The sequence below is a fragment of the Balaenoptera physalus genome, assembly GCF_965194825.1.
Source record: "Balaenoptera physalus genome assembly, chromosome: 7".
NCBI lineage: Eukaryota > Metazoa > Chordata > Mammalia > Artiodactyla > Balaenopteridae > Balaenoptera > Balaenoptera physalus.
Window position 1 is genome coordinate 109245060 of NC_138886.1, and position 25204 is coordinate 109270263.

Here is a 25204-nt window from a genome sequence, read left to right on the forward strand (position 1 = left end):
GTCTACATTTAGCTTCCAGAGGCTTCTGCTCAGGGCAAGCAGATGTCAACTGTAATTATCTGCAGTCACCTGTTTCTCCAGCTTTTGTGGTGGCAGTTTGCCATGAAACTTGTCTTATGCATCCAAGAAAAGACATTGGTTTTCAGTCTGTTTACCTTTTAATTGTTGTAAGGATGGGAGTGACACCTTCCAAGCTCTTTATATGCTATAGGTAAAACGGGTAGCTGTGGTCATACAGGTTTAATTGCTCATCTTTTATTGTTTTTGGTATAACATTGTAATGATGAGTAGTGTGTTTTTATTCCCTGAGGTAAGTATTATTTATCCTAAGGAATTAGAGTCACTGTGTAATATAATTTTTTTACTAGATGTTTTATGATTTTTAGTAAAGAAGACACTGCTTTCTTTCCCAAATGGTATACTTAAGCATTGCTTTTCTTTGAACTGAAGTACTTATATGCAAGATGTTTTCCAAGTTGTTAAAAATCTTTACCCGTCAATGGATATGATTCTCTGGCTTGGATTATAGCTCTGGGAAGTGGTTACAAATTTGGGTAACTAAGTAAAGTGGCTTTTCCATAAAGGTTATTTTTTTTATCCTATAAAAGTTTAATTTGCTGTAGGAATAAATGAAAAATGGGCCAGAAGAACTAAAATCTAAAAACCAACCAAAGTTATGATGAGAACACTTGAAAACTTTTTTCTATGTGGCAAAGCATACATCTGTGTCTTTATTAAATGGAATTATTGCCCAGCAGATCATAAAATTACTTGATATAATTTCCCTGAACTACAGAACTTCCTATGACTCACAGATATGAACTACCTTGTGTTTAGTACTTTTTTTCTAATACAAACCAAGAGCCAAATTAGTTATAATGCTTCCAGGAAAATGAACAAGATTGTCTTCACTCTTATTCTCTCTCTTTAAAACCACAAATTTACTTGATGCTATGTTTTTTTTCTTTTCAAGTAAGAATTCCTTGCCAATTTTAATAAAAATCCAAAGCAATTGGCAGGCATTGATATTTCCTCTCTCCTCTTCATGTCTTATGAAAATGACCCTCCAATATGGCTCTGTGTAATTTACTTCTCCATTTCTGAAAACACCATTATTAACATTAACACTGTTTTGAGAAATAGGAGTTTAATCTGCTCATTGGCTAGCTTAACAGTCGACCTAAACACTATTCAGTACTCTCTCTGGTTACAGGAATTTCACTTCTATTATATCCTTGCTTGTAGAATATCAGACTTTTATGTGTTCTTTTAACAGGACAGTACGATGACACTAATTTATTAAACTACTTTTCTAGAAATTTTACTAGACAATTCTTTCATTTAATTATCACTGTAATTTTTTTTTTTTTAATTAGAGAATTAACAGGGCTGAGATTCAGCTGGTCCCCCTAGTATGGTTACACAGATTGTTTTGAGCATCACTATCCTATTTCTAAAATGAGAACTATCTAGAGATTAATGACCTTACTCAAGATAGTTCAGCTAGTGGCCAGCTGAACTAACATCTGAACCAACCTGTCACACCATGCCAAGTTATCTCAGATTACTTCACTTTGCAGGAGGTCAGTGGCTTTCAATGGGCAGTGAGTGTTTCAGTTGGAATAGCAAATATAAGTGCAATTTTCTGATACAAAGACTGGAAAAGAGCAGTAGATTAAATTCATCTACCAGAGTATCAACTAGTGCAACGAGTTGTGCAACTAATGATCAAAACCAGGACAAGTTCCCATGACCAAGAGAAGAAATGTGAGTAACTTTCTTGCTCTCTGGAGTATTTTCCCTCCTTCCCTCTCTTTCCCTTACTTTCCCTCCCTTCCCTTCTCTTCTTCTTTTCTCTCCACTTTTCCTTCCTTCCTTCCTTCCTTCTCCCTTTTTCTTCTTCTTCTCCTCCTCTCTCTCTCTATACATATATACATATATGTGTGTGTGTGTATATATATATATATATATATATATATATATATATATATATATATATATATCTTTCTCCTTCTTCTTCTCCTTTTTTTCCCTACTTATACTGAAAAAAAAATACAAGGAGAAATTGCATTTGGCTAAGTGGGCTGGCAGTTGTTAATGTGGTAAATTTTGAGTTCTAGTCACCATATTATGGTCCATGGGCCATATCTTTCTTGCCATCTGTTTTTATATGACCACATGAGTTAAGAAGGATTTTTACATTATAAAATGGTTAAAAAAGAATCATTCATGACACATAAATATTACATGAAATTTAAATTCAGTGTCCATAAATAAAGTTTATTGGAACACAGCCATGCTCACTTATTTACACAGTGTTTCTGGTTTCTGTCCCATTACAGTGCAAAGCAGAGTAATTGCAATAGAGACCACATGGCCCAGAAAACCTAATTATTTACTATCTGGCCCATTATAGAAACGTGTGCTTTTTTAGAGGACTAATCTTTTTTATATATATATATAAATATTTATTTTTTATGTTAATAAAAATGTATTGAAATCCTACTAATTGTACAACCTATTTTTGGTGATGTGGAGATATATATATATATATATATATATATATATTAAACATCTTTATTGGAGTATAATTGCTTTACAATGGTGTGTTAGTTTCTGCTTTATAACAAAGTGAATCAGTTATACATATACATATGTCCCCATATCTCTTCCCTCTTGCGTCTCCCTGCCTCCCACCCTCCCTATCCCACCCCTCTAGGTGGTCACAAAGCACCGAGCTGATCTCCCTGTGCTATGCGGCTGCTTCCCACTAGCTATCTATTTTACATTTGGTAGTGTATATATGTCCATGCCACTCTCTCACTTTGTCCCAGCTTACCCTTCCCCTTCCCCGTATCCTCAAGTCCATTCTCTAGGAGGTCTGTGTCTTTATTCCCGTCTTGCCCCTCGGTTCTTTGTGACCATTTTTCTTTTTTTTAGATTCCATATATATGTGTTAGCATATGGTATTTGTTTTTCTCTTTCTGCCTTACTTCACTCTGTATGACAGACTCTAGGTTCATCCACCTCACTACAAATAACTCAATTTTGTTTCTTTTTATGGCTGAGTAATATTCCATTGTATACATGTACCACATCTTCTATATCCATTTGTCTGTCAATGGGCATTTAGGTTGCTTCCATGACCTGGCTATTGTAAGTAGTGCTGCAATGAACATTGGGGTGCATGTGTCTTTTTGAATTATGGTTTCCTCAGGGTATATGCCCAGTAGTGGGATTGCTGGGTCATATGGTAGTTCTATTTTTAGTTTTTTAAGGAACCTCCATACTGTTCTCCATAGTGGCTGTATCAATTTACATTCCCACCAACAGTGCAAGTGGGTTCCCTTTTTAGAGGACTAATCTTCATCCTCAAAATCTTCACCAGTGCTTGGAATTCAACCATTAGACCTTCCTATTTTGAATGGAGGGATAATTGTTTATTAAAATACAGGTTTTTCTGCAAGGCAAATACAGTTGACTCTTGAACAATGCGGTGGGTAGGGTGCCAACCCTCTGAGATGTAGTAAAAACTCTGCCTATAATTTATAGTTGTCCCTCCATATCTGTGATTCTTTGGTGTCTGTGGTTCCGCATCTGCTGATTCAACTAACCACAGATCATGTAGTACTGTAGTATTTACTACTGAACAAAATATACATACAAGTGGACCTGTGCAGTTCAAACACATGCTGTTCAAGGGTCAATTGTATTCCTATTATTCATTTAGAATTAGTAAGGCTAATAGGAATACAGTCCTTAAATGCATCTAATGAATAGCTAGGACTAATAGCTGAAAGATTTGAGAGGGCATAGTTTTCTCTAGGCCATTATGAAAAGATGGGGTAGATAGGCTCTGATTGGGGTGCTGATCATAGGCTGAGAAATACAAGACACAGACATTTACTGCAGACTTAGAATTCAACCCAGGGCTATCAATTCCCCCATAGCCATGATCACACTTAATTTTCTTTTCTTTTTACACAATTTTGCTTAGGATTGGCTCCAATTACATTATTGTAATATTAGCCTAACTCTTATATTATCACATTCCTGCTTACAATAATGAACTCCCTATCAGATCAGTTGGTTGAGTTCTTTTGTTTTGTTTTGTTTTTTTGCAGGCTGTAGTTGGGTGTTGACCCAGCCCAAACAGTTTTGATGTACTATATGGGTCCCTGGGGGATGGCTAGGGGAAGTGATGACCCCAAAAATCATACTGTGTTCCACCTTTTACTTCCTCTTCCCCAGTCTACCAGGTTAAATCTTATGGAATTGTCATTTAAAAATCAAAAACATTTGAAGTTCAAAAACAATTTCATGAGCTGCAACCTAATATATTCATTCTGAAAAGGTCTTTTAGAATAGGAAGGGGCTGAATAATTCTCTATCTCAGCATGTTGTTAGGGGAATGGGTTGCAAATCAGACACTGGTCTTTCTTACTGCCAGTAGCTGGAAACACTTTCTTTACTACTTCCTATTTTTATCTTGAGCCACAAGTCCCTGCAACATCTATCATGTATGCCTATTCTCCAAAAACCCAGTGGACCAGAATAAATGTTTTTATTAATTTAGCTATGATCTTCTATTACAATGACAGTCATATGATCAAATGTGTGTGTGGGTGTCCATATCTTTAATTATTTCCTAGGTTAAGGATGGAATGTGTCCAGATTCATTGGCCTTAACTCTCACACAATTTTCTGACCAAAATGCCATGAATCTCATATTGACTTCTTATCTAAAATTAGAGGCAATTGAAATGAATTTTAAGGTGTTTCATAAGATTCTTTTAAAAATAGTTCTTACCTCTGTTTGTAATTCTTCATAACATCCTTTTCCCTTCACGGCTACCCTGTGTGGGGCTATTTGTCACTGCAGATTTTCTCATATCCTCGATTTTTTTCCCCTTTAGTTTTTCATTAATTCTGGGCTGTTGCTACTGGTCTAAATTGTGGTTTTACTTTTTCCTGGTTAAAAAAATGAAACAATATATAAGGAAAATTATCCATACAAATGACTCAATGTTTACAGATCTTCTGATGGAGAAAGAAAATGCCTGGCCTGATGGAGAGAGTTGGGGTCAGTGTGGACATTGAGAAAGAAAAAAAGATTTTCTAAATTATTTCATTTATGGGCTTCTGGGGAGAATCACTGTGGTGAAACTTACACAAAACCTGTCTCTGAACCTTTGCTGCTCACAATGTAGATTCATGGCTTAAAAGGACCAGATCTCTCAGTCAAGTTAGAGAAACAAGCAGCACTGAGCTTAGGTTAACCTACTGGCGATTTTAGCTTTCCATCTTCAACTCAACTGACAGTTAGCTGCCTTTTCTATGTTCAAGGTTAGATAGCAACCACAGGTATTTATGTTATGATTAAACTTCACAGACTAGATCATTGATCGTTTTACCCAAAATGCACTATTTAACTGGAAAGCAAATTTACTGACCCCTGTTGATTCTTTGTTTTCCTAACACCATTGTTTAAAACTTAATGGACATTCAGGATATGCATTTTAGCACTGTGTATTATATATTAAACAGATGCTACTAAATAGGACAATGACTTACCAAGGTGTGAAACCCTCAGTAAATCTCAACATTTTCTTTTTCACCCCACGTATTGTAGATATGAAATATTCGATTAAAAAAAATGTTAAGGAAGAAAAGAGGTCAGAGAGAGTGGGATCTGTCAAAGGACAGGGTGGTGAGGAATTCCAGCTCCATTTTAAAAAATCTCAGTGGTGTATAAATGTATCAAGAAGCAGAAGTGCACAGTGTATAAGCTGCCTAGACCCTGAGAACTGGCTTGGCGGTTTTGTCAATCAACCTATCCTCCGACTGTTGATCTGAGAAGGAGACCCGGCCATTACACAAGCAGACAAGGAAAATAACTTTAATTTATAGAAGAGATTGAAAATATTTCAGAAGGGTGTTGGATCCTGAAGATTTTATAATTTTTGTTTCAAAACATTAAGGAAAACCCAATGTCCATGCTACTTAATCTGTTTATTTTACCAAATCATTACAATATACAGACTACATTTCGGCAGAGGGAAGACAGATGATGAGAAAGACAGATGAAATCCACTAATGAATGTACAGTTAATTTTGCATAGCAAACAACAAAATTAACTGATGCACAAATTACTGAGAGTAAGAGGTGGAAAGGGCCTGGGGTCCATTCACCTCCTCAGTAGTGCTTGGTAATCAGCAGCAGCTAGAGAAAGGGGATTATTTGGTAGGGGGAACAACCAGTGTAAACACTGAAGTTGCAGAAGGGTGTGTGTGTGTGTGTGTGTGTGTGTGTGTGTGTGTGTGTGTAATGGTGAGAAGCTATTGATGTGGGGTGAGTAAGGGGAGAGCAGTAGAGGACATGACACAAAGAGCAGGGAACCAGAACACAGGAGGCCTTAGGCCACACAAGTCTGATGTCAGGACCCGCAGCTTCAGCCCTCACTGAATGCATGTTAGAAATGCAAAATCTCACCTTGACCCATTGAATCACAGTCTGCATTTTAACAAGGTCCTCAGGCATTTCTCAGACATATTAAAATTTAAGAAACACCGTGGATGTAAGACTTTGGCTTTTACTTGGGGACAATTGTTGGCTGCCCATTGGTAGAATGTGGGGACTTTAAAAAATAATGATACCCTACTGCCACGCCCAGATGCTCTGGCTTAGTGGGTTCAGGGTAAAGTCTGAGCATTAGTATTTTAAATGCTCTTGCTGATTCTAATGGACAGTAAGTTATTTGGCTGCTCCAAATAACATGATTTGATTTTCCTTTACAAAGGATTAGTCTTGCTGCTAGCAGAGGTAAGATGGCATGGGGACAGGAGTAGAAATAGTTATGAATAAAATGGGCAAAAATCCAATCCATGCCAACGAGAAAAGATTTTAAAATTGGTTTGGAATTATATGAAGAAAAATATGTAACTTTATTGAGTATACATTAATAAGGATTTAGAAAAAAATAAAGTGGAAATTCATACTGTCATCTTAGGAAGATCCAAATGGTAAAGGTGTCCACCCTGTTTTTACTGATATATTTATTTAATTCAATTCTCATCAGAATTCCATAAGATTTTGTTGAAACTTTATAAAATACTTCTAATCCTCATCTAGATGCATTGAAAGTATGAAAAGAGGGACCTACATTTTGATAAAGAAGAATGAATTATAGAAAGTAGTGCCAGAAAGTGTTAAAACCTAACAACCTACAGTAACTATTTCAATAGATGTATCAGTGGAGATACAATTAAAAGTCAAGGAATAGACATAAATATATGTAAGAATTTAATATTTTCAAAAGGTGATATTTCAAATTGATGCTAGATTACTCATTTGGGATGTTCCTATCTCATACATTTAGATAAGCTCCAGATGGAAGTATTAAAGACATATATGTTAAAGAATTCCCACAAAACACAACTAGAAAAATATTGTGCCTATGCATATATATATGTGTGTAAATATATTTTTGGAGTGGATGAGAATTTTTCAAAGCATGATAAAGGCAGAAAGCATAAAGGAGAAAATGAGTTTGCTTAGACAAAAACAATTTATACATGTCAAAATAACCATAAATAAATAAAATACAAACAAGACCCTGTGGGAAATATTTGTCACATATGTGTTAGTCAAAGGGTCATATATATATATATATATATATATATATATATAATCTTACAAATCAGTAATCAAATTGATAAATACTCCAGTATACAATGTGAAAAGGTTACCCAGAAAATACAGAAGAAAAAGTACTAATGGAGAGTAAACATACTAACATATGTCCAACCTCAGTGTATTTTCAAGAAATTTAAGTTAAAAGCATAATGTAACATTTTTTGCCTGTTGAATTGAAAAGTATTTTAAAATTATTTCATATTAAAATAATGATACTTAATCTGGTAAAGAATATAGCAAAATAAGCATTCTCATATACCTATTTTCAAAATTGGCATATCTGTTAATCCAAATAACAATTTTATGGGAATTTTTATTAAGACAATAATTATTACTGTAAATAAAAATTTAGCCCCAATATATTTTCAGAGTATATTTTTAAAGAATAAAAAGTTAGTAACATAAAAATTTTATAATTGTTCAGTATTTCAGTAATTTAAGATAGATCTGAACAATGTAACACCATATAGACATATTGTAGGAAATAGTCAATATGATTGAATGTTGAAAGAATGCATGTTCTAAATTAATATTTGACAAATAGATATACTTACACATACTATTAAGTAAAAACTGTATTTGAAGATAATACATGCAGTTTGAATTAAAGATATTTTTTCATAGAAAAAAATCTGGAAGTGCCAAAATTTTGGGAAGTCATCTTTGAGTTATGATTTCTTTATATTTCTGCTTATCTGTATTTTCTAAATTTTCGGTAATAAATATATATTTTTTTGAAAACATAAATTTTCTAGCTTGGAATAATTTTAGATTTACAGAAAAGTTGCAAAGAAAGTGGAGTTCCTATGTAACCTTCACCCAGTTTCTCTTAATGTTAATATATATATATATTTTTAAATTTTATTTATTTATTTATTTATTTATTTATTTATTTATGGCTGTGTTGGGTCTTCGTTTCTTTGCGAGGGCTTTCTCTCTAGTTGTGGCAAGTGGGGGCCACTCTTTACCGCGGTGCGCGGGCCTCTCACTATCGCGGCGTCTCTTGTTGCGGAGCACAGGCTCCAGACGCACAGGCTCAGTAATTGTGGCTCACGGGCCCAGTTGCTCCGCGGCATGTGGGATCTTCCCAGACCAGGGATCGAACCCGTGTCCTCTGCATTGGCAGGCAGATTCTCAACCACTGTGCCACCAGGGAAACCCTTAATGTTAATATATTATAAAACTGTGATACATTTGTTAAAACTAAAATGTTAACGTTTGTACATTACTATTAACTAAACTACAGATTCTTTTTGTATTTCACCAGTTGATCAACTAATGTTCTTATTCTATTCCAGGATCTAAGCTAGGATACCACATTGCACTTAGTGTATTACTTTTCTAAAAAAGATAAAGCCTCCAAAACTCACTGAAAAATAATAACTACAACAATATAAAACCTCCTAATTGAGGAAAACTGTAACATTCGAGCATAAAATGGGCTTTTTCTGGGCTCTATTGGTCAAGAAAAAGAGGCAAGGATGATAGGAAACGTAACAATTCATTGGCTGACACTATTTCCCCTACATCCTTGAGGCAGGTAATTGATGGCAATATGGAAATTAGGGGGAGATATTTACATACTTTTTCAAGAAACCTGATAGAAAAACATATATTTCTCTGCATGACAGCTATCTATAGCAACAGATCATTAGCCTGGTTAAAACTATATTGACCACATATACTTCTTTAATCCTGCTCAGAAACTGCCTTTAGCTGTCATACCTTATTCATAAGGAATTGAAAACTGGTTTATTAAATGCAATTTGGTACACTTTTGTGTTCTGTGGGGGGGAAACAAGAAGAGATATTTGATGTTTAGGAATACCTGTGGCTTAAAGAAGTATTTATTGCCAACTCTTATTTAAAAGGAATCAAATTGTGTTGGTTGATTCCATTTCTCTTGCTTGGCTCCATTAGAGACAAGAAGCTTATCTTTGTAAGGCAGCCAACACAAGACTTTAAGACAGAGTGAAGTTTTAAGGGCTGTTCAGGTTTTGCATATCTGAGAACTATCTTATCAATGCATATGACACCCAAGGAACTCACTCATTTCATGTCCTGAAGCCGGAATTTATTCAGTGAAAAAATAAGAAGTATTAGGTGATCTCTTTTTTTCCCCAACTGCAGTGCTCCTTGCTCTGAGATAGGACCAGTATCTCGGGATTTATCTGACCTCATGAAATAGAGAGGATTCGACTGGAAAAATCCAAAAACTCAACCTCATTGACTTAGAAAGCCTTCTTTCTACCAGTGTTCTTTCATTTAGTGGGACGATAGGGAATTGCCATTGTGGAATGAAGCTATATAGCTGAATGTCAGATATGTTTATTGGGCTCTTTGATGCCTAAAACAGATTGTTGGCTGACATCTGGTATAAATCCGCTATGTTGATTTCCCTGGTACCCCATCCTTTGCAATTGTTTCTAAGCTGTTTTATACCTAGGCAGTCTAATTCTGGATAGAGCATAGGTAGTGAACGATAGACTCCCAAGCCTATGCAACAATAAGCATTGCTGAGGCAAAGGCACACTTGTAAAACCAGTCTTGCTTAGGAAGCCTTGCTGTGTGATGGACCCACACAGACTTCAGAGTAAGATAGAGCTGGGTGTAATTCTGTCTCTGTCACTTAGGTGCTGTGGGATTTCAGGTTTGTTCCTTACCCTCACTGATCTTTCACTTATTTATTAAGAGGAGATCCTATATCCTTTGCAGAATTATGAGGATTAAATGAAATAATGTCTATAAAATATTTGATACATAATAGTCATTCAATTAATTATTCTTTTTTTGGTCCTGCTTCTTCCCTGAAAATCATGCCATCTTGATCCCAAAAACATAATTCTTATGTAATCATATTGTTTTGAAGCAAGGAAAGGGTAAAATGAAAATAACAACACCTCAGTATTTCCCAGTAAAGTCAAGTGACTTGAGAGTTTGGGATGTGAACATAAAGATATGCCCTTTTGGATCATGGGGTCTCAGAAAGGTGGGGTGAAATTATTCTGTGAGTTAAAGCTCCCATCAGTCTGAATTTCCAGAACTAGTTACTCTGTAGAGGCTTTGTGCTGATAACTCAGTTTCTAGATTCATTTGATCAGTTTTCCCACTAAGCCAGAAATAAATGAATCCCAAATGACTTCAAGCTATTCTAGGACGAGTGTCATTTTCCTTAAAGCCAGTCATTACACCTCTTCCCCTGAAGTGTATCTCACATTTTTCTTGCCAAGCAATTTCTGTAATAAAGATTACAAAAAAATGAAAAAAAGTGTTTATTTTCAAAATATTCCTAGCTACTCTAATTGAAAGAAGATGAAATGTAAAAACATCAGCTCTAACACTAATATGATGTAGTTATGAAGCTCTAAAAGAATGTAAGAATGAAAAAAGAGAGAATTTAATTGTATTTTATTAGAAGAGAATAATTTTGTGCTATAAATGCACTCTTTAAAAACGAATGCACCAGTTCTTAATCCTTTGTACATCTAAAAACTAGATGGATTGTTTAATTTGAAATGTGAATTCTTAGGTTTCACTAACAAAGATCCTGAATCAGTGGGCTGGGGTGGTACCCCTGTAATATTCCTTTTAAGAAGGCATATGGTGGATCTCATGTAGATTTCCTTTATACTATATTTTGTGAAACAATTGGAGAATGGAACTTGGTGGTGTGCAGGTCTTCGAGTAATTCAGCTCTACTTCTTTTCACAAAATCGCCCTATCGGCCTACAATTCTGAATTGTTTAAATCATCATTATTTCAGCCTTCCACAATTCCAATATTCCAAGGAGTTCAAGATGCTCTGAACTTAAGAATGAAGCCAAGGTAGTTTAAAAATTGTAGAAATAGCAAACATCCTTATTTAGGGTATACAGAAATGTCTCCATTATTCAAAGAAAACTATGGAGACTGCTCAGAGCTAGCACAATGAGTTAATGAGAAACACACTTGACTAAAGTTACCTAGAGATGTAACTGAGATTAGAGAATTGCATCTTGTATATTGGATCTAGCAGTAAGTTTACTTAAAATTTTAACCTACGGCTTCCCTGGTGGTGCAGTGGTTGAGAGTCCGCCTGCCAATGCAGGGGACACGGGTTCGAGCCCTGGTCTGGGAAGATCCCACATGCCGCAGAGCAGCTAAGCCCGTGCGCCACAACTACTGAGCCTGCGCGTCTGGAGCCCGTGCTCCGCAACAAGAGAGGCCGCGATAGTGAGAGGTCTGCGCACCGCGATGAAGAGTGGCCCCCGCTCGCCGCAACTAGAGAAAGCCCTGGCACAGAAACGAAGACCCAACACAGCCAAAAAATAAAAAAATAAAAAATAAAAAAATTTTAACCTAGAGACTGGTAGTACAGACCAGAGCTTCTCAACGTGTGTTCTGTGGACTGATGTCCATCCTTGAACTGTTTGTTACCAATTGGTGACAGAATAAGTACAGAAATTAAGATTAATTTTTCAGAAACTTTAATAGTCTTTTGAAAGAGTAATTTTATGTTTGTTGTATTTAGTAAGTAAAATAAATTAGGCTTGCATTTTGTACATCTTTTCTTACTTATACTTTTCCAGTAATTCGTTTTGATTGAATTTACAAGGTTATTGGACCATGATGTATTGGAGATTTTAAATAAAATTGTTCTCTCACCACCAATAGTTTGAGAAGCACTGGTTCTAGATCACCTTATTTGCAGTTATCCTTGAGATGGTTATTTAGAGTTACTCAGAAATTGACCATTTCTTCTACTTCCTGACTCACACCATTGTTGTTGCCAACCCTGTTTATAACTAGACAGTGAAGATAAAGGGAACTATTAATTATATTTATTATAGTATATCTACTTTGTTCCAGAAAGGACTTAAGGAGCCTGGCTTGGGGGCTAAGAATGCAGAGATAGAGTGAGGGTCTCTAAATTTGGAAGACATTTTCTGTTTTCAAAGGAAGGTTTTAATGGCCTTTGGATGGGGGACCTCCTTGTTTTTATCCCACCCTCTGACAGATGATTAGCAGATGGGAGCTGGCTTTGTCTGTCTCATATTTGGATTTATGTGGGTCTCAACTCTGGTTCATGTTTTGACTAAGTGTAAGGCTACTTATCAGGTGGAACACAGAAAAAGCTACTCTGAAAATTAAGTATGAATCATGTCCTGTATTATTTACTAGTTGACCTGGCCTATGCATAACTTACAACTCCCCAAAATTAAATTTGGGGAGAAGAGAAGCTTTACCTATTAATACTGATGACAAAGTACACCTTTATTACATTTCTGAGTCTCATTCCCCACCTGGCAACTGTCCCATGTAATGAAGTAGATGGTGGTAGGGAGTCCCCAAGCCCAAGGTCAGCATTTTCAGAGTCCATTAGATTCTACCTATTAACCTGTAATCATTAGGCAGGTCTAACTCCTAATTTTCCAATAGATGCTTCCACGTAATACTGCAAATACCATAATTTTCTATGACCCTGTGTTAGTTTCTTATTTCTATTGAAACCAATTAGCACAAATTTACTGGCTTAAGACAAATATATTTATTCTTACAGTTTTGGAGACCCGGAGTCTGAAATGAGTCTTACAGGGCTAAAATCAAGGTGTCACCAAGGCTAGTTCCTTCCCAAGGCTCCAGGGGAGAATCTTTTCTTTGCTTCTTCCAGCTTCTGGCGGCTGCCATCATTCTTTGCCTCGTGGCTGCACCCTTCCAATCTCGGCTTCTGTCATCACCTCGTCTTCTCCTATTCTGTGGTAGCATCCCCCTCTGCCACTCTCTTTTGAGGACACGTGTGTTTACATTTAAAGCCCACCTAGATAATCTAGGTGGGCTTTAAATGTAAACATAATTTCCCCATCTCAACATTTTTAACTTAATCACATCTGCAAAGTCCCTTTTGCCATATAATGTAACACAATCACAGATTCCAGGGATTCAGACATGGACATTTAAGGGGGCCATTATTTAGCCTCCCACAGGCCCCAGCAAAAATCCCTTATCCCCTTTTCCTCTTCCCATTACATTTTTGAAATGTCAAAGCAGAGACTACAGAAAAGCGGTTAAGACTATGGACTCTGTAGGCTTAAACTATGTAGGTTAAAGCTAGACTATTTGGTTCAAATTTTAACTCTGCCACTTATAGTCTCTGTGAAATTGACCTGTTTGTGCCTTATTTACCTCATTTATAAAATGGATAATAGTACTTCCTAAGCTTATTATGAGGATTAGATGAGTTAGTTTATGCAAAGAACTTAGAAGAGTATCTGGAAATGTAGTAAGTGCTCAATAAATGTTAGCTGTAGCCAGTATTACTAAGCAAATATATATTGGCTCACCCTGGGCCAGGCAGTGTGTGAGAGCCCAGGGATTTCTTTCATATGTATTACACCATTTCATACTCATAATAAAAGCTGTGGTGAATATTGAGAGTTGACTTACTCAACCTTTATTCCATCTACTTCTAACATGTCTGCCTTAGGTGAGTTCCGCAGGAAACAGATTCTAAGGTGAATATTCATATTCAGGAAGTCGGTATTGGAGTGACCATGAGATCAATAGTTGTGGAGAATAAAGGGCATAGGATTGGGCAGAGACAGGAATTGAACTGTGAGGCTGTCACAACAAAGGACTCAGTCAATTACATGAGGACCTCTGGAGCTGGGATGACCTTCAGAGGTATCCTGCCTTGAGGCAAAGGGTCTGGCTCTTTATACCCTCGTGGGGACCAGTAATTATGGGGATGCCCCAAATTGCCTTGCCAGCAGTGCCCTCCTACACTAGATGTGCTGTAAGTCCAGCATCTCAGGGTCTTACACTGCCTTCCAGCTAGAGGGCTGCATATGATTTGGATTCTAGCAATGAGAGTACTGCTGGGAGGTTTTGATTCAGAACTGAGTTAAGGAGGGGGAAAAGCAGATGGTAGACATTCATCTTGCTGACTAGGGCTGTGTCACAGGCATGGTGGTTTTTGGTTGGCAGCTTCATTATATGGCACCTTCTTTCATTGGTGGTGACAACTCTCCTGCCATCATGGCAGAGGTAGTGTGATGTTGGGGACTGGGAAGTGTTTCAGGAAGTCAGCCTAGAGCTGGCTCTTCCAGCTTTCCTATGATTTTGTAAGCCACTTAATAGTACCTGATAATAAATTATCTCTGCTTAATTTAGTCAGAGGCTAAATATTTTGCAACTGTACCCTAACCAATTATAATAATCTTCCCGTATTTTGTTTCATAGATAAATAAACTGAAGTCAGAGAGGTGCAGTGATGTGCATAGGATCAGAGCTTGTAAGTGGCGAAGCCCAGATTGGAATCTAGACACTCTGGCTCCAAACTCTAATAGCAAGGTTACAAAATACACGTTATGAGTACCATCACTCCAACTCTCTTCCCTTGTCCAGAAATGGACTCACAATCTTTAGCACAAAGCTCTATTCATTGATAGAAGTTAGCATATAGATAAAATCTATGTTTAATTTAGCTCGATATCACACAATATATAACTTCACTAAAGTAGGAAGTCTTGTTTCTTGGTTCTCTTCCTACCTTTCTTTCTTTCCTCTTCTCTTTTAATACGTTTCATGAGTTCTTCCCAGTCTACGCTCTCAGAGGTCAGCCGTTCTCTTCTGGAAAGATGTTGTCAATCGAATGTCTTATCCTCATACCAGGGATCTTGACACTTAAAGGAAGATCTTCAAAAGAAAGAAGACAATGCCTAACCCTAAAGAAGAAACTAATAATGAAGGGAGTTTACAATACTTTAAGAGAGATGTTTCAATAATTTCTGGGGACTGGCACTTCCCCTAGTACAGCACTTTGCACAGTTTTGCTCAATAAATATTTTTTGATTGAATGCTTTTCTAATTTGTCTGCTAATGGCTGTGTGGGCAATGGCAGAAGACTTGGATTCAAAACAAAGAACAGTATTAGGGTTAAAATGGTTTCTTCCAGGGACAGCTCCCAGGGTAATATTCTGGAGCATAAATTTAGCTTGGCTGATCTTTTGTGAAGGAAGTAGAGGAGTCTTTATTTATTTTGAAATGCAATAGCCAAGGATTCAGCCTTTGATTTCTCTCCAGATATGGTTGGAAGTCCTGAATAGGTCTCTGGGTGCCTTGATCTTGCTACCCCAGTGCGAATCTTCTTGGTGTTTCTCCTGGGTAGCTATAATCTGCCTTTGATCTCTCTATTTCTGGGGGGGGTGTGTGCGGATATTTATAGTTGTACATTTGTTTGCTTCCTTCTATATGCCCAACTGATCCATTTTTCAGCTGGGGGTCAATAACCAAAAGCTATGACATTTGGTGGCACTGCCACCCACCCCATTCTTAAAGTGAACACATCTGTGTATTATATAAACAGGATGGCGTTACTCTCACGGGGGAATTTATACCAAAGCTCTGTGTTTTTTCAGATGTATTAAATAAAATTTTCCTTAACTACATTGGTGGTTTAACAATGGATTTAACCTAAAAGCGACCATATGTAGACCTCACCCAGTAGGACGCAGATAAAGGAGCTAACATTCCTTGAACCTTAATTATGTTAGTCACTGTGATAGGCATTTGAAATACACAAATTTTATTTAATCCTCACCATGTTTTGTGACATAGGCATTATTACTCTGAGACATAAAATAAGCCAAAAAAGGGTACAGAGATTGGACTCTACTTGTAATTGACTTCTCAGAACATCATTTTGCCTCCTGGTGGTCTGGGTAGGATGTCATGAATTCAACAAGTCAGTAATACAGACTTTCAAAGACCTTTATATATTAGTCCAAAGTAGAAAATTATTTTTTGCCCACCTTAGACACATTCAGAAAAAAATATATATTTATAAAAATAAAATGGCAAGCCTAATCTCACCAATTAATTGACAGTCTTAACATCCTATACTTGTTTATTTGAAAATTTTCTCCATAATAAGAATAGCTGAGTGATTTTTCCCTGTCCTACCTCCATGTCATATGAAGCAATGATAAAAATATTTAAATTACTTTTTGCAAAATCAAAACCAAAAAAGCCTGCTGGAGGTTAACTATGGAGGTTTGCTGACCAGGTGTGGTCTTAGGTTTTACCTTCACTCTATTCTTTCATTTATGTCCATGTAAGTGGAGGAAAAAGTGGACTTGGAGTGAGAAACCATGAATTCCTATGCCAACGTTGCATCAACTTGCTGTATAATCGGCAAAATATTTTACTTGTTTGGGCCTCTTTTTCCTCATCTGTAAAATGGGTGAATTGGGCTAAATGATTACCAATTCTCTCATACAGCTCTCCCAGCTGCCTGGAAGTGGGTGGAGCATGTTTTATAAAGGATATTTCACTTGATCTGAGTCTGGAAGAATGCACAAGAGTTCACCCACAAAGGAGAATTATGGCTGAGAGAGATAATAATAATACTGAGAAAGAAGAATACTGAGAGAGAAAACAGAATGTTCACCTCTACATGTATGGTGTCTTGGAGAATGGTGAGAAACTAAGACTTTGGGTAAAACACACACTGAGATGTGAAGAAATATGAAGCTGCAGAGGTAGGTTGGGGTGAATTGTAAAGTGCCTTGGATTATCATATAAGGAGTTTGGATTTAATCCTGTATGTAGGAAATCGATGAAAATCTTTAATCCATGCAAGTTATTGTCAGAGCTGTGCTTTAGGAAGATTTGTCTAACAGCAATACTGAGAATGGATTGGAGAGAGGAGAACTAAGATGGTAAAACAATAGGTTTTGCATACCAGTTGTCTAGGCAAAAAACAATGAAGGCTGAAATTAAGATTTTAGCAAAAGGAACATAAAAAAGATACGAATTTCTAAAGAGATATCTGGGGAACAAACATTTTCCTGTCATAATGATTTAAATTCTCTTGTATATTTCATAGATTCTAAATGCACAGAGTTTTAAAAAACATTTTTGAAAATGGGATTCATCTTATCGTTGGTTTATCCTGATTTAAGTGGCACAGTATTCTTTCTTCTTTCTAAATGAACAAAAATAATGGTGAGTGAAGCAATCTATGGTGTCTTATAGATAATGAAATAAGATCAATAGTCGTCCAATTATTCCCTGTACAAAAGCCCTCTAAAATCCTCTAGTCCAGTTGAGATTTAAAAAAAAAAAAAAGTTGCCTTTCTTTTGTTAAGTGGAGCAAAATAAAAAACTAAAAATCAACTTGGCTTTCCTTAGTACATAAAGGATCAAATTGTTTGTTTGTTTAACATATAAACCCATTCTCTGTTAAAACTGTTTGTATGTAAGATGAAGTCAATTCTCTTCTCTAAATGAAACAGCCAAGTAATGATTCCTGCTGAAGAGAAGCACCAAGGGATAATTAAAAAAAAAAAAAAAAAATTGTCAGAAGCTTTAATTTTGAGTTCTGTGTTTGGGGCACCAGTTGTGTGACCTTAGACAAGTCTTTTAAGTCTTTCCAAGTTGCTCAGTCGTCTCACCGGTAAAATAGTTATAAGATCAGTCTCATAAAATTATTGGGGGACTTCCCTGGTGGCGCAGTGTTTAAGAATCTGTCTGCCAATGCAGGGGACATGGGTTTGAGCCCTGGTCCGGGAAGATCCCTTATGCCGCGGAGCAACTGAGCCTGTGCGCCACAACTACTGAGCCTGCGCTCTAGGGCCCGTGCTCCGCAACAAGAGAAGCCACTGCAATGAGAAGCCCGCGCACAGCAGCGAAGAGTAGCCCCTGCTCGCCACAACTTGAGAAAGCCTGCGTGCAGCAACAAAGACCCAATGCAGCCAAAAATACATAAATAAAATAAATAAATTTTTAAAAAGTTATTGGGAGGCTCAAATCAGATAACATATTCGCACGGATGACACAAAAGAAATTTCCCTGTTAATCCATTATCTTGTGTGAGTACTTCGTAAGCTTCAAATTACCATGCAAAACCTAGGTGTTAATTGCTGGCTATATCTGAATGCCCTCATGGTGTGTTCCTAGCCTATCTACGACCCAGTATCTCAGACCTCCAGAGAGTCGTCCTGTCTAACCTGTTTGTGATTTGGCTCAGAAAGCACATTTTGGTGGCGGATGTGGTATTACAAATGTTCTAGAGGGGAGAGTGGTTTGCCAGGAAGTTTTGCCAATTGAAAGCAAAGTGAAAATTCAGAATTACGGAGGTTTAATTTCCTGCTGAATAATTCTCCACAAGCTGTGTAAACTTCACTGAACAAATACTCCGAATAAAATACCTTAGATGCTCTTTTCCTTTTTAATAAGAAATGTTCATATTATTTGAGAGTGGAGCCAAAGGAAGAAGGAGGTCTGGCGCTCCTGAGCTGAGTTTGTGTAAGTCATCAAGAATCCTGCTGTGCCTTCGACCTGTGGAGTTTGGAAGGTTGGGTGAGAAGAGTGGTTTTCCAAGGGCTTTTTTCCAGCCAGAGCCCCACGGATTGTCCATGGGCAAGTTCTCTGCAGTCTAACTTTATAGTTCTTTAATGAATTAACCTTTTATAGAAGATGCTTTAAAATAGCGCTTGAGCACCTACAAGGTGCCATCCTTGAATAGCAAAATAGGAGTAGTCCTTGACTTCCTAGAACACAATTTAGAAGAGGATTCAACCAACAAATATTCACATAAATAAATATAAAGGTGAAAACTTTGATAGGTGTTAGTTTATATCAGTGCATCAGAGAAAGATGCTTTCAAGAAAGGACATTTGAACTGGAACCTAAAGGGTAAATGGGAGTTGGCTAGCTGTCAAACACTTAGATGAATGTTTTAGTCAATGGTGGTCTTGTGTGCAAAGTCCCCAAAGTGGGGCAACAGCTTGGTGCATTTGAGAAGCTGGAATGAGGTCGGTATGGCAGACAGGACATAGTGAACATGATGGAGAATGGTACAAGATGAAGAGAAAGCATCAGTTTCAAGATAGAAGCTCCCAATGACCTACAAGGACAGTGGGAACCCACTGAAGAGTTTAATCAAGGGAATAACTTGATCAGATTATGTTTATGAAATCACTTTGCCTGCGTGTGGAAACCCAGTGAAGAAGAGCAAACCATACAAGCAAGGAGACTAGTTAGAAAGCTCGTATAATTGAGGTGGACTAACTTGGTGACAAAGGTGATGAAGAGAAGTATACCACTCTCAGATGTGTTTGAATTCAGGATCTACATGACTTGGTTCTGAATTGAATGTGAGAAGTGATGGAGAGGGAGTGATCAAGGTGGAGTCTCAAGTGTCCTGCTTGAACACGAGCTAGGTTTATGGTGATGCCGTTTACTGACTCAGTTACACTGAAGGAGGCAGGTTTGAGGGAAGAGACCCAGCTCAGCTTCCGTCATATTGAGTCTGAGCTTCCAAGACTCCCAAGTGAAGTCATAGAGTGCATGTTACATGCATGTGGCGCTTTCAGCAGAGTTCAAGGTTGGAGTTACAAATTAGGCAATTCATCAGCGGATGAACAGTCTTGAAAACCATGAAATGATGGGATTCCAGAGCATTGTCACTAAGAGAATTTGGGGCAAGCTCTTCCTTTGGAGCTAATGTGTTAAGATTAGTTGATGGAGTCAGGTTATTGGGACACAGGCCATGATTGAGAAGGTCAAATTGATCATTATAAAATGAGAGCAATTAGGAGTCAAGCTTCTGTTTTGTTTTTTAAGCAGCACTGTCTCTCATTTGAAACATGATAGATTTTTGATTAAACACAAACCGTGTAACAGGCACTGTGCAAGACATTTTATAAACATTTTTTCCAATTTAAAAGTTTTTAAAAGTTTGTATTTTTATAAAATTTATATATGCATATAGGTTAAGGAGTCAAATCATTCTACACAGATTATTATAAAAGTAAGTTTCCTCTGCCCTACCGTGTCCCATTGCCGATTACTCATAGGCAACAGCTTTCCATTCTTTTAGCTTTTACACTTGGTATCAACAAGTCTTGAACAACATGTTTATAATGTTAATTCTTGATTTTTATTATTGTTTTGTACTTTAAGGCATTGTATTTTGGCTTTTCTCTATAAAAGATGAGAATTTAGCCCTTTTTCATCAAGCTTCTCCCCTCAAACACAAAGGCACTGAGAATGTGTCCCCTGAAGTTATAGACAGTGTATAGTAGAGAGCATTTTAAAAGCCTCTCTGGTGGTGTTTGAATTGTCAGCTGGGTCTTGAAGTGAGAGACATGTCTTGATGGGATGTGAGGGCATGGCAGAAACAGCTCACGTGGAGAAGAAACATCTCCCTGGAGAGGAGTGTAAGATACAGACACCTTGGAGATGACTATAGCACCTTGCATTCCAAACGGTTTATCTCTCCACAGTGTTTTTCACACTGACTCTCTAAAGGGTTCCTGATATTTCAGTGAACAAGGTTGGGTGGGTATTATTATTCAGACTTTTTTTTTCCTCAAGGAAGTAATTGAAGTTTAGAAAGCATGGCCCATTAAACCAAAATGAGTGGCAATGGTGGTCACAGGAATGAGAGAAATAATTGATAGCTAAATAGCCATATATCAAATTCCAAATGAACATATGGGTAATGTTCATGTTTCCAATAATCAAGAAATATAAATTATACACATATATGTCCATAATATGTATATTACATGTACATATAAATTATATAGGTGTATAACAGTGTATGTATCATTTCATTCACTGTGAAAATATCCTGTGTGTGTGTGTGTGTGTGTGTGTGCATGTGTGCACGCATATGGCATAAATTGGTGCAAACATGGTAGGAAATATGAAAAGGTAAAATAATTTAGTTGGGAAGATCAGATTGTGAATGATGGATAAAAACTGATTTTCCCCTGCTATTATACAGTTACATTATATTTTCAAAACAAATTAAAAAGTGGTGGGACTTAATAGGTATTGAAACCAACTTTTAAGAGTTTTGGATTTTATACTGGAAATGCTACAGGCTCTTGTTTAGAGATCCACACAAATAGAAAATTTTAGAAGAAGTTACCAAGTGAGCATAATTATAGTTTAAGAGAGAGAATAAGGATACAGTCTCTCCCCACTTTCTAATACTCCCTTCCCAATTCCTACTTCTTTACATATTTCAAAATTGCAATTTGAGGAAGTATATTATCCAGTGAATCACGATTATCCTCGAATCAGCCGTGTAAACTCATGAAGAGATTTACCACTGCCTCTCTTCAACACACAGCCACACACCCATGCTTTTGTCATGGTGCCCCTCTTCAGGGTAGTCATGATAATGCTTGCTGGGAAAAAGAAAGACTAGATCAGAGAGAGATTTATTGCTGTGAGTTAATCACGAGAGAGATAACTACCCAGATGAAGGTAAGGGTAAGGTAAGAATTTGAAGACATATATTTTCCCTGAAGTTTGGTTGGAAAAAAAAATCAATATTCTGAAAACTGCTTAATATGTGATGATTTCTGAAACTTCAAGGCAGTGTAACAGGCATGTCATTGAAAAATAATTAACTTAGCAATTGGAAGTAGGGTTGAGAATGTCAACCCCCTTCTGTGCGTCTGTGAAGAATGCAAGGTGCCTTTAATGGATTTAAACATGAACTGTTTAGTGTAACATCCCTTGTGAGAACATAATGCCTGTAAATGTAATGAAAAGTCATGAGAGGCTAAATTGCAACTTATTAGCATAACTACTAGAAGAGTGAATTGAAGAAGAAATGTAACCTCCTTGGCCTGCTTCCATAATGGATATGACACACATTCAGATGGCAGCCCACACTCTGGGTCACACAGGTATAACCAATGCTCTGAAGGATCACAAGTAAATAGCGAGCTCTACTTTGTTCCCTGTGATATGCTTAGCTCTTGCTGATGAATGCATTACTTATTTTGTAATGCTAAGTGACTACTTAAAATGAATTTTTCTCCCTAATTATGAATACTTCCCTGTGTGCTCTACTCTCTCCCCAAGTGAAAATTTGATTTGGTGGGAAGGCTGCTTTAAGAATGTCTGCATGGACATATATACTCTACCAAATGTAAAATAGATAGCTAGTGGGAAGCAGCCGCATAGCACAGGGAGATCAGCTCAGTGCTTTGTGACCACCTAGAGGGGTGGGATAGGGAGGTTGGGAGGGAGACACAAGAGGGAGGGGATGTGGGGATATATGTATATGTATAGTTGATTCACTTTGTTATAAAGCAGAAACTAACACACCATTGTAAAACAATTATACTCCAATAAAGATGTTAAAAAAAAAAAGAATGTCTGCATGAAAAAAGAACAGGCGTACAACTTAGAGTGATCCAGGAATTTTGCATTTTATTAATCTCTCATTCTCTATTGTTGTAGAGATGAGTTTTCACCCACCTTGAAATAAACCCTTTATGTCTTGATAGGCAGCAAGGACCTCTTACACCAGAATCGAGGGATGATTTAAGTTTCTATGTCACTGGATTAGTGAGCAGAGCTTTATTGCCCCCAGCATAAGAGATAGGGGCATCAGTTTACGTTCACAAGTGAACAATCCAGGGGCTCTTTCTCTTAAGAAAATCTTGAGCTGTAGAATGAGGTGGCAGGGTACCTCATTTGGCTTATGGGAAAATAAGAGTTGAAGGCCATTGCACGTTTGGTAGTGCATCTTTCATTGGGGGTGACCTTCTTCACACATCCTCCCTCCCACAGTGTGTAAACCTTTCTCCCTTTGTTGTGGTTTTTACAGTCGTGGCAGAAGTCAAATGGTTGAAGAGAATTAAAATGTTCTCAGTGATTTCTTTCTCAACAGGCTCTTCAAGTCCATCATATGTCCAGCCAGTACTATTTTCAGGGTGACATGTGTTTGTGCTTTTTTTGGGTTGAATATCCACAGTCTGGCCTGTTTCCCTGGCTATTAGCCCCTTCCTTCTTCGCTCTTCCAGCAGAAACAGAGCTGCTTTTCACCTCTTTGTGACTTCCTAGGGACAAGTGCCCAACCACAATCTCATAGACTATGTATCTCCACCATAGGAAAATTCAAATTTAATACACACACTCGCATGCATGCACGCACATACACGCCCTAGGTCCTTGCTGCCTATGGCTGCAGATCAGGATTCGACCCAATTTTTTCATTTTTTTAAAAGCAACTCTCTTTGAAGGGATAATCACCTATTACTCAAAGCCTCCATTTTTTTGATCAGTCACATACATCAGGGTGTGTGTGTGTGTGTGTGTGTGTGTGTGTGTGTGTGTATTTAAATCTGATGAGCGTGAATCTAGTCTTCCTACCAAGGATGTTGTGTGCCCTCCTTTCTATAATGCTAACTCCTCCCCACTTATCCCCAAGGATACACCTTCCTGCCCCCTTGCCCCACCCAGACTTGTGCATATTGAGTTTGAATCACTTTATGCTTATTGGGTACCTACTTTTCTTGTGAGCATTCCATTTACATACATTGCCCATTGTTCTACTGGAGGTATCTTTCCTTAGTGTTTTGTTTATTTATGCTAATCTATTTTAATTTCCATTTTGGATGCTCCTTCTGTGACTTAGCTCAGATATTTTGCCAGAATGTGTTACACAGTCAATCTCTTCTTTGATTTCACCTTGGATGTGATGAGCTTTCTCAATTTCATAGAGTCAGATTTTGCTTGAAAAAGTTTCACTCTATTATATCTTTGATTGTTATTTGGGTTCCATACATTCTCATATGGTCAATCCCAATGATTCATGGATGCTGTATTTGTGAATTTGCCTACTCAATGAAGTTTATTTGTAACCTTGAAATCAACGCTTGTGGCACTTTTATAGTCATTTGCGGACATTCACATGCACAGAGCAGCAAAAAATTTCAGTTCCTCATGATGAGTAAGTTCTCAGCTGAGATAGACAAAGCAACACTCTGCCTTTTTGTTTCAGCTCTCATACTGGAAAACAGTGTCCTTTTCATGGTGTATTTAATGCCACATTTTTTTACATTTTGCTTTTTTTGTTGGTGATTTCTCTGTTTACAATGGCACTCAAGCATAGTGCTGTTTAGTGTTCCAACATGCAAGAAGACTGTCACGTGCCTTATAGAGAAAACGAGAGTTTCCAGGCAGGAATTATAGTGCTATTGGCTGTGAGTTCAATGTTAATTAATCAACAATATATATGAAATAAGGTATCTTTAAACAGAAATACACATAAAAATGTTATGTATTAATCAGTTGACGAATGTGTCCAGAAGCTCACGGGAACCTAACTCTGTATTTCCCCTGGGAGCAATTGTCCAGGATTCACTAGTTCAGTGTTCAGAATGACTTTATAGAAAATAACTACCACAAATAGTGAGAATTGACTGTATATTTTTCAGAAGCATTGATATTTTGAGCCTGTCCTCTCTTTCTACCATTTCCCTTGTTTGTTAACCTTTTGATCTCTTAGATTTCTTTGTGAATTTTGCTAACTTGACTCCACTCAATTGATTCAGTTTTCTTTTTTACAGCATTAAATATGCTTTTTTACTGCCTCCAGTAAGGACTATCAGCCTTCTGTTTTGTTGTTGTTGCTGTGATTTTTCATCTGTTTGTATCTTTCTGGCTATTAGTGTGAAATATCTGAAGTCTTACCAGAGCTTATTGAAGAGGTGT

The 25204-nt window shown here is 37.2% G+C and overlaps 1 protein-coding gene and 1 long non-coding RNA gene across 3 annotated transcripts in view; one reads left to right on the top strand and one right to left on the bottom strand.

Annotated features, from left to right (window-relative positions):
• The window catches only part of LOC309664082 (uncharacterized protein), a 327420-nt gene that overhangs the window by 129378 nt on the left and 172838 nt on the right, over nt 1-25204 (top strand). The gene's annotated exons all lie outside the window — the stretch shown is intronic.
• On the bottom strand, nt 2568-20198 carry LOC309664123. Its single transcript, XR_014265635.1, has 2 exons — nt 12035-20198; nt 2568-11733 (listed from the first exon to the last, which is right to left on the bottom strand). It is a non-coding gene; the product is annotated as an uncharacterized lncRNA (long non-coding RNA).